We start from the raw sequence: 11,245 nt of genomic DNA, 5'->3' as shown, positions 1-11,245 counted from the left end.
TGCATTTATTTATTATTATATTTCTATATCATTACCATTACTATTTATTCTTATTTTATTTCTTCTTTCTTTCTTTCTTCTTCTTTCTTTGTTTTCACTCAGCTCTACCTTATCAATGAAATCTCCATCCCAGAGAGACTTCAAGTTTGTCTCATTTTAAAAATTGATCACATTAATACAGTTACGGTGTTGCAGGTTGTGGAGCTCATTACTTCATTCATACTGTTGGCTTCTTTAATCTTAACAGGGCATCATGTTTTATATAAAAATAATTAAGTTGTCAAGTAATAAATGTCGTTGAGTAGAAGTATGATGCAATATTAAATGGAAACTCTCAAATAAAGTACCTCAAATGTTTTCTTAAGTACTGTACATGAGTAAATGTATTTAGTCACACTAATGACAGATCAATATGATAAAGATAGGGATGAGAGAGAAACACATAATAAAGGAAACAGTGACAGGAGTTAGTACAGAATGCTCCTCTGACAAATGGGAGAAGAAGAAGAAGAAGAAGAAGAAGAAGGTGTACAACACCGCTACAAAGAAAGCATCAGCAAACGAATAGCAAAACTGTATTCTGGAACTGTGTTGGCTCAGTATGTTTCACAGGGATTTGAACAGTATGTCTGTTTCTGCAGCTCTCCTGACCTCTAGTGGCTGAAAACATGGTTATCTGCAAGATAAAAGCATCTGAAGAAGAGTGCGGCTGAGCTGATGGAGAAGTGACACGCTCAGATACTTTCAGCATTAGAGTGATCAGATGGCAAGATGGCATGATCCTTCCTGTGAACATCTAGCGGGACAGGAGCCCACAGACCCAGCCTTTCAGCAGAGCGTTCTCCTGCTGTCTGACCAGCAATGGACGGCTCTCCAGATCCAGAATCAGAAGGAGCTTATTAAGTACTGTTTTACACATACGAGGAATTTACTTTGGTGATAAGGTGCTACACGCAGACAGACATACAGTTGACATTAATAAATGTAGAAATATATAAATATGGAATAGACAATGCAAGCTATGTGAGAATAATAAAAAGAATAGAGAAAAATAGTACAACTATTTGCAGAGAAAGAACAACATCGCAGATATATACATGTGCATTATTCCGGGGTTGTGCAGATGTATTAGAGAGTATTGTGTCCATAAATATATAAATTGACAATATAAAAATATGCAACAACAGAGATTAACAATTAACAACAAAAATGTGCAATGTGCCAGGTTTGTGCGTGATATGACATGAAACCGTATTTACATGTGCAGAGACATTTGTATTATTTGCAAGGGGGAAGTGTCAGTGGGGGACCCGGGCCTTGTTGATGAGGCTGGCTGCAGACGGGAAGAAGCTGTTTTTGTGGCGAGTGGTTTTCTCTCACTCATTCCTCAGTCACACTGCACTCCATGCGGACATCATCACGTTCAAAGGCAGACTACAAGTCCTTCCTACCAGATTCAACCTCTCAATCTGGTCTCACATAACTCAGGTCCCTCAGTGTCTGCATCTCACTACAGAACAGCTCACTGAAACACCGTCACACATGCTGACCGGCTGCTCACAGAGGGATGCACACATATTGAACCACTTCCCACCCTCAGTAAGATGTACAAACATTCTTGTGTATGTTAGGACTTTCTTACACCTGCTTGCTAACACACCAGGTGTTGTGATTAGAGCCCGACTGATTTATCGTTTTGCAGATATATCAGCCGATATAAGCTACTTGCAGATAGTCATATATCGGCATTTATAACAGCCGATATATGACAGTCAATTTCTCCCTAGCTCAGTACTTCTAAATATTATTCAACATAACTTACAGCAGTTAATGCTGCCTGTTGCTAAATTTGCCATGAAGCCAATGCCATGTTTATCTGTGGAGGATCGCTAATGTTGTTAAACTATATTGTTGAACATATTCTAGATATATCTGCTAGTTGGTTGTCTGTAGTTACAGTCAATGTGTCAGAAATGATTAAACCAGAAAAAAAATAATCTAACACAGCTTCCTGCCTAACAAAGTTATCTAGCTTTTCTTTTGAATGTGAAATGTTAGTGTGAAATCTCTAAGTTGCAGGTCTTCGTTGTAGACAGTCATGTAGTATTAGATTAATTCAACAGCAGCGTTTTCTCTATGTCACTGTATCATAGACGACATAATTTAGAGCCAGGTAGTGGAAATTGTTTCTCATAGCTTTGGATATAATCAACAGAGTGCTGTTAAAGGGATAAACTAGATGTGAATATGCTACATTGTAGATTATATGCAAAGTAATACGCATTGCATGACAAAATATATATACCAAATTTTTTGCCTATGTAGGAGAGCCCTGTATTATTATTATTATATCAATGATATGATATATGGTATTAGTCAGCTGGGATTGGCTCCAGTCCTCCATGACCCTGTACGCAGGATAAGCGGTTGACGATGGATGGATATATGGTATTATTATTAGCAGTAGTAGCAGTAGTGGTATATAAGCATTTTTTATAGTTTCTGTTTGCTGGCCCTCACAATACACTATTTACTTTAATGTTCATTAGTAGTAGTACTACACAAATCAGATATATTAAAAAATGTTCTGTAGTTTTATGCATTTGACTCTTTTTTTATCAGACCTTTAATATATTTGTTTGTATTTATAACAAAAAATATATTATAAATATTTTATACTGCATTATGTCATTGTATCTTGGTACGGTATCAACATAACACAATTTTAGGGATAATCTTTTTTTATGTCATGCAATTCCTCAAATCTCAAAATCAGTATCGGTCAGTTGTGATCAAAGAGGAGTCCAGTGAGGCTGCACCTTTCAATTCTGCATGGAGAAAGCTTTTATGAGCGAGGTAATTAAATACCAACTCCTCCTAAACACATCTCAGAGCTACAGGTGCAGACTACTTGTTTTCATATTTGGCAGCCTGCAACCGAGGGCGTCACTTCGTGTTGGAAAGTGGTGGGGACATAAGAGCTCATTAATGATTAGGCAGTATTGGGTTCACCATAACAAGATGAGAAGATATTCTAAAATTGTTTTGAAGAAATATTCAATGCTGAAATATGAGTGGAGGCTCTGCGGGTCCTCCCCCCAAAACTCACTTTCTGGTGATGGCAGGTGAGAGATTAAAATATAAAAATGTTATAGAACATAATGCAGTAATGTCAGCTGAGATAGGCTCCAGGATACACAGGATAAGTGGTTGACCATGACTGAGTGAGTGAAAATGCAGGAATCAGTAGCTTGTTTTTTTTGCTTAATTTACTTTTTTGGACAATGCACATTTGTTCCTAATTCCAATGCAATTGTACTGCATGATTTCTTATTGTACAAATAAACCTTTATCAAAGCATTTTCATTTATTATTTAACATTTCTTGTTGTTATTTTTCTGAACACTTTTACTAAATGCTTTTAAATAGAGGTGGGACACCTGTGCTGAGGACACACACACTGGCTGGTTGCACGACGGCTTCAACAGCTTGGGAAGCTTTAAAAGATCTAAACATCTCAGAGTCTCTGCCTGCTTTACTGACAGACAGAGACACTGTAACTTATAGCCATGACCTCATGACGTCATGGCTCTGACCTCGCTCCTCTGAGCGCCTGCAGAGGTTTATGTGGCTTTGTTCTTATTTTTGCCTGTTCTTCTCCTGGATAAATATCTTTCTCAAGTTTCAGGGACATGTATTTCAGCTTCTGACTCAGACACGCTCACAACCACATCTCTACGCCCGGTGTTACCACGGCAACCTGAAGGCCAGTACCGCTGAGGTAGAACTGTATGGACGAGATACAGAGATATTGTTCATCGATGTCTTTTGTCTTCAGCTTCCTCTGTAGTGAGTTCATTAACCAGAGGAGATCCAGCGCTGGAGTCTGAGATCAGATGCAAATTGCAGCATTTTATATTCTTATATTCTCAATTTTATATTGTCATGACGGTAGGAACTGGAAAGAGTGCTGGAGGGGATGGAGAGAGGGTGATGGGGGTCCTCTGTGATCAGGGTGGTTCTCCTGATCACACAATGGTTGTACAGTTCAGATAAGGGGGTTTGTGGTGAGCCGATTCTTCTTACTGCAATGATTTATAACGCGAGAAGGTTTTTGTTTAATACACTTACACTGCAGTAAGATAGTCGGCTCATCACACATGATATGAGACTGTTCACCCCAAATAAAATACTGCACACCAAATTTTACAGACGCTCTAATCAAAATTCACTCGCAGTGACAAACCCACTGAGAGTTATCACAGACTGCAACTCTGCCTTTTGGCCTCTTTCAGCTGGTTGTTTTGGTTCAGTCTGGTTTCCAGAGAGGAACGAAACTGTGCAGCTGGCGAACATAGTGGAGTATTTAGCAGCTAAAGAGGCAGTTGTTTCCTTCAGGAGCTGGTGGACACGAAGCTCTTATTTCCTGTCTCATCACTTTCATCAGCGCTTTTTAACGCCCTTTAGCGTTGTTTTTGCACGTGTAAGGCTCCGCAGTCAAAAATAAATATGCAACGTCAGATTAGACTTTCAAAATAAAACCAGTTGTTAAGGTTAGGTTTAGGAAAAGATCATGGGTTAAAAGTAGTGCTGGGTAACAATTAAAATTTTTAACGCGATTAATCGCATTGTTATGCGCAAAATTGAATAATGATCCACAAAAGTGCAATAACATGTGGTTTGCAAACAGTTTAAACAAATCTTTTTCCCAGCAGTATTCCCCTTACACAGTAGCAATAAAATATTTCTTGTAAATCTCAACTTGAACATTAATGTAATCAAATATTAAACCAAAGCTGTTTGCCAGAACATAATAACAGGCTCCTTCTGAGCCACAGATTAACAGATATAAATCTGTTTTCAGGTAGAAACATTTGTTGTGTGTTCAGCAGTAAGTGTCCCTGTTAGCACAGATCATTGGAAGAGAGACTGATCCTCGCTGTTTGTGAGTTTCCAGAATCTATCACCGTTTAACTAAATAGGACATCAACAGGAGGGAATTCGCACTGCAGAGCATCCCCACAAATCTAGATGAAGGCCTATCAGACAAAGTTATGTAGCCTATAATTTGAATTTAAGTTAAATAGGCTACAGCTGTGTAGCATACAGAAGCTGTTGCCATGGTTACTATCCATAGAGCGCCTGCCGTTTACTCGCGGAGCGCTTATCTCCTGATCACCGGAGCAAAGAGCGACCCCACGGGGCCAAGCGACTATGTTGTGATTTTAAGAACGCTCCTAAGACAGACATCTTCCCCAGTACTAATCAGCATGCAGTGTGTAGCTATCCACTTCGCTGTGGCATTTGATCGCTTCTCTTGCTTTTGTTTATCTATTTTACACACGATGCAGGCAGCTAGTTGGCCGAAGCCTCCCTCCACTGATTGTTTGGGAGGGTGATTTGCAGGCTGATCAACATCCCACCCCTCCTGTGACCCATGGTTTGACTGTATGGGTATTCAGAGCCAGTGAGCAACAGACTTTCAAAAAAATAATTAAAACTGCATTAACGGGCATTAAAATAATTGTTGGCGTTAATTAATTAATGCACTAACATGCCCAGCCCTAGTTAAAAGTCGACATCGCAGGTCGTGTATCCTTGCCTCTCAAAACAACATGTGTTAACTACGATACATAAGTCACGTGACCTACATCACATGACATTAAACAGGTGGTGTAAAACAGTCGCCGTTTGGTTTGGTTTAGGTAAATGCCATGGTTTGGGTTAAAGTAAGTACATTTCAGAACTCATGACGTAATCTGTCCTTAACTCAGTATAACTTAAAGCTCAAAATAACTAAACAATTACTTGGTTTCACACAGGACTCGAAAAGCGTATTCCTGATTGAAAATCCCGGGTTTGACCTGTTCTGCCTTGTTGGACGGACTTTGTCTATTTATAATACGTTACCCGACTTCCTCCTTAACTACCGTTGTGAGGCAAATAGAGGTCGCTGCCACAATAAACGTTAATATGGGTCGTAATAATGAGCTCCACAAACGACCTGTAGTGTTGTTTTTCTGGTCAGGTGTAAAATAACTATGTTAGTTATGTGACATAACTTACGTGAGTTAAGTCATGTAACTAAAAGCACCGGTCTCCTGGGTGAAAGTCTCTCCAAGGCCTGTTCTCTCTTTGATACAGATATTGATTAGTGCAGCTTTAAATCTGCACTGCTTCAAATGTATCAGCTTATCAAGTCAAAGTGGCAAAACCGAAGCTCTGTTTCTTTTAGTTGTCTTCTCTGCTCTCTTGGAGACATTTAAGAGTGTGAGAAAATGAACATACTCTGTTTACCACATGTCATCACACTGTTCCCTGTTTCCTTTGTGTCTCTCTCTCTGCAGCCATAATGTGCCCTGCAGCCTCCTGCCCACAACAGCAGTCAGCGCTGCAGTAAGAGGCACGAGGTGTAACTACCACGTCATGGCATCTTTTGGTTTTTAATTGTTTAAATCACATGAATGTGATGTAACCCTCGAGTGCTGGCAGTGGGCGGAGGCAGTGAAGTGAGAGCTGGCTCCCACCTTCTCACGACTTATACAGCACTTCATTTCTCCACAGGGAGAGCTCTGAAACACTCACAATACCACTCATTTATCTTACTTGCTACCATGGTATGTTTTTTCAAGCCAACAAATAAAGAGTTTTTTGTTTTACTTTTTAAGCATGCATGTATTGTTATTTTAGGTTACTCATCAGCTGGTTCATGTTCCAGGACATAATGATGGGACATTTTGGGCACATTAGTTCTTTATAAAATGTGCTTGTAGTGGGAAAAGATGTATTTTTTCCCTCTCATTGTTTTTTCTTTTTCTATTTTGTCTGGATATATTTTTAGTTTTTGTCACCGTCATGCTTCAGTTGTTTACACCTGCAGTTCCTGTTCCTGTTTGCATCATAACCATGGAAACAGAAGATACAAGAAGGTTTCATGGTTATTTTCTAGCAGATGGTGTATTTTTGATCCCCTGGGTTCCATACTGGTACTGGGCCTCAGAACATTTGCTATCGGGCAACAAATGATATAAACTGAAGCTTCTGAACTAAAACTTCCAGACTAGAACACCATTTATCAAAAAGCACACCCATTTCTCTACACTGTTCCCTGTTTTGACCATAGACAGTATATTACTGGACAAAGCCACCCTGCTGGTTTGAATGGAGAGCAGTGAAGCCAGTTTTGGACCAATAAATACAACTAGGCTACAGGGCTACGTCCTGTTGGCACCAGCGTCTACTGCGCATGATCGCGCAGCATAACTGTGGTTTAATGACGTAGAACAACGGCAGAAACTCCGTAATTCTGGTAGCTGCATAGCTGCACAAACAAAAAGTTTCTTGGCTCAGTGTGTTTGACTGACTCGAATCGTCACTGTTTAATCAGCGCACCTACGAGGCTCACCTGCTAAACATCAACGCAGCGTCACTGATGGCCGAATAGTTGTTTTAGCTTCACTGAGAGTTTATAATCTAAGCAATACAGTTACATCTCACGGGCGACGGAATGTCACAGGGTTTTGACGTCATTTTTGGGCCTGCATGCAGGCTTTGGTCGGCTTCACTGTTTCAGCTGTGGCTTACCCCCTTGGTTTTGACACAATTCAGATTTGTTGAACTGTTGAGGCAAAACTCTACACACACCCCTTCATTTCTCACTGCCTGCACCATGTGGTCATTTAGAAAACACACACATTCAATATTGTTCACTTAAGTCAACACAGCATGAGCTCAATTAGCACCCAATTAAGTGTCCCACACCCATCAGAACCTTCAAGAGATAACAGGGCCACTTCATTCAGTTTTGGAACAATGGATCCAGAGAGACGTGAAGGAAGAGGATGAGGAAACCGGACAGGAGAACGAAGAGGAAGTGCAAGGTGACAAGCCATCTCGGTTAAAAATTCATGCCACTCTGGTTGACCATGTCCTGGTCTAGATGACCATGTCCTGGTCTAATTGACTATGTCCTGTTCTAGTTGACCATGTCCTTATCCATGGTATGACTATGAGGGATGCTGGGACAGAATAATGTTTTTGTTTGGTCTGGTGTACTAGAATAAAAATGTGCACGTGGGGGAGAACCACGAAAAAAAAAGCACCATAATAAACCATCAACTAAAAGTACTGTACCAATGTTTCCACATATGGGATTGGTAGTGTGTAATATTTAGCCGTATGTTTGTCAAGCTCAAAATTATTTGATTTTCAGAATCTTTAAGCCGGAACATGAATTTATACATCTGGACCCTGAGTCTTTAATAGTTTTTGCTTTAAAGTACACTCAAAACGTCATATCATTTTCTTTTAGATGTATTGTTGGTCTTTACCAAGTAATTCTATGATATCAATGCTGTACTGAAAAAACAGGACTTACTGATTTTACTGACTCTTAGAATTGGTAACTTGTTTCATTTCAAATCTCAATTTTAACATGTGTTCCTTCTGGTAAACCTGGTTGGTTTAATAAGAAAGTTTGAACCAGGCACTTTGTATGACTTGTGTTAAAAATGCCAAAATGTAAGAACCATCTGTTTGGACTTGTTGCAGCAACTCTACTCTCTGCCATGACTGACACCACATTGTATCTTACAGGAGGAAATCAGAGGTGTTGAATCATCCTGACACAACTTAACAGGTTTCCTAAAACAGGCCAACGCCATCTTCACCCAGACAGGCAGCTGCTGCGCTGTCGGCTTCTGATAATTGGCTGACAACTGCGGAAAGAAAAGTCGACTGACACAAGTTACAGGAGTGAATTTCCCCAGAGCACATGGAGCTAACGAGGCAGCCGCCTCCTGCTGTTTGTGACAAATAACTCAACACACATACAGCTGAGAGCATCTACTGCCTTTAAACAGGAGACACAAATATCAGCTCCTTAACTGCGATAAAAGAGTATTTATGGCATACTCATGGAATCATGGAGGAGGTCATTTCAGACGCTAATCAGAGTAAGTAGCATCCAAACAGAGATGAACATGAGGGGGGAGCTGGGAGGAGCCAGAGGAGAGGAGGCAACAATCACAACACATAGGAGAGTGTTGTGGTGGCAGCCCGGCTGACGGTGAGTGTCCTGTTTATTTCTTTTTCTTGTGATTGTGTTTTGGCCTGTCTGTCGCCTCTGCTCCCCTTGCTTGTGTTCTCCTTCTCTCTCTCTGCTCCTGAGCCCAGCTGACAGTCCGCACCCGCACCTCGTCAGCCACCTCCTCCGCCTGCCACACCTGCCAGCAATCAACTCCATCCCTGCCAGTATTTCAACCCCAGTTCTCCACACAATCGCTGCTTGATCGTCGTTGCTCCAAACCTGGTGCCACTTTGCCCTTGAGAAACCTGCATCATCTCTGTTTCCCTTAGTTTTCCCTGTGTCTGTCTGCCTTTTCCCAGGTTCACTCACCTCCGTCGAGTCAGCTGAGCTCGCCCACCTGCCCTCTCCCCTCGGACTTCCCCCACACGGTTCTCCCTCGTGCCTCGCCAGTCAGCCTGCCACCACACTCCTCCACCAAAATCAGTTTCCTGACCAATTCCTGGTTAGTTACGCACAAAATTTGACCCACTGTGTCTAAACTCTGCACACAAGCCAAATAAGAAACAACACCTGGAGATAAACTCATTTCTACTTCAAATTTCTGCAATCAAAACCTAGCACTTCTTTTTTCAAAAGGGCATTTTTGGATCAATGGAAACATGCATCATGTTTCTTAAACATTCACAGCAGCAACAACACAGAGCATTATTCAACACAAATGTTTAGTGCTTTGTAGACTGTTTTTTTTTTTTATCTCATCAAACAGATCTCTGGGAAAGATTGTTCAGTAAATCTACTCACATTTCAATAAACACAAAAACGGAACAGCTTCAGGAATTTTTTTTTTTTTCTTTACATGTTTTTACAAAAACAGACGGACAATCCCAGCACAGTAATCAGTACAACAGCAATAAAAAAAGCAAAATGATAGTGGACTGGCAAAGAGAAATACTTGTGTAAAGGATCATGCAGATAGCTTTATGGATCACGCCTTCTATTAGGGTCTGGCCACATCACCTCCTCCACATAACATGCAACGTCCTCCCTGGTCGGGCAGCGGAGAAAATATGATCTTGTGTGTTGTGTATCCAACCGTGGTCTGACCCCACCTGAATGTCTCCACATGCCTCCTCCATTGCTTGCAGAAGAGACATGCAGGCATGTGGTTGCTGAAAAGACTTCCTCAGTTGGATTTACAAATATGGAGAAAGAGGGCAGCTTACCTGAGGTCTATCTGTAGTGCTACAGCTGTGACTGATTAGAGAGAAGTATACATGACATTCCATCAAACTCATTTTTGACAGCTATTTCCGGTCCCGCCCCCACACCGGATGTCTGTGTGTAACTGATAAGAGGGGTGCATCCGGTCCCGCCCAAACGGAAATATGTCTGTGTGTAACTGATAAGAGGGTTGCGTACATCCTTCCATTGTGTGTTTTTCATTGATTTAAAGACTTTATTAAGTAATACAACTTGAATGAATTAACTAGGAGGTGTTTATGACAATAAATTTATCATTAAAAAAGTATAGCAGTGAGTTATAAGTAAAGGAGGAATCTCCGGGGCCAGCAAAGGATCAGTAGGAGGTTTCTTTGGAATCAAGTCAGTCTTTATTATTAAACAAGTGAAGAATAAATTGAAATAATGACAGTAAAGCAGTAAAATGGTATAACGGTGAGTAAAAATTAAACAGCATTATAGATTACCTTCAACAGCATGCAGCAAAATAAGAGTGAGTTCCAAATTACTTTGCTAGTGCTTTGTCTTACAAACTTGCCATCATTATCACTCCAAAGCTGTAGCTCAGTCTTAAACTTGTGAGTCTTAGACTCTAGAAGGATTAAAGTTTTGTGTCTCTTCTTCTCTGTCCTCTCTCTTTCTGGTGTAGCATAGGCTGTGCAGGGTGAATTGAGGAATGTGCTCCACCCCCCGCACCTCCTTCCATACCTCCCCCTCCCTCTGTTTTTTCAATGAGTCGTGTTTTAACTGTCATTAGCATCTTCAGGTAATCTTGTAGACCAGTTATGGAATAGAGTTATCTATAACCCCAGACTCCGGTTGTTAAAAACGGTCTGGGTTTATCAGACAGAGTTTGTTTTCGAAACAGGAACCTATTTTTATCAGCCGGAGACAAGAGTTTGGAACTACAGACTATATATAATAATCTGGTTGTACCAGAAGTAACGGCCCCCAACCCCTCACCAGTTATTTCCCACA

General features: G+C 40.7%; 1 long non-coding RNA gene across 1 annotated transcript; it reads left to right on the top strand.

Moving 5' to 3' along the window:
* Positions 1-7,741: 7,741 nt before the first annotated feature.
* On the top strand, positions 7,742-9,774 carry LOC123975746. Its single transcript, XR_006826152.1, has 3 exons — positions 7,742-7,880; positions 8,596-9,067; positions 9,388-9,774. It is a non-coding gene; the product is annotated as an uncharacterized LOC123975746 (long non-coding RNA).
* Positions 9,775-11,245: the final 1,471 nt, after the last annotated feature.

The sequence above is a fragment of the Micropterus dolomieu genome, linkage group LG08 (genome assembly GCF_021292245.1).
Source record: "Micropterus dolomieu isolate WLL.071019.BEF.003 ecotype Adirondacks linkage group LG08, ASM2129224v1, whole genome shotgun sequence".
NCBI classification, from domain to species: Eukaryota; Metazoa; Chordata; class Actinopteri; order Centrarchiformes; family Centrarchidae; genus Micropterus; species Micropterus dolomieu.
This window is presented reverse-complemented; position numbering and strand designations above follow the sequence as displayed.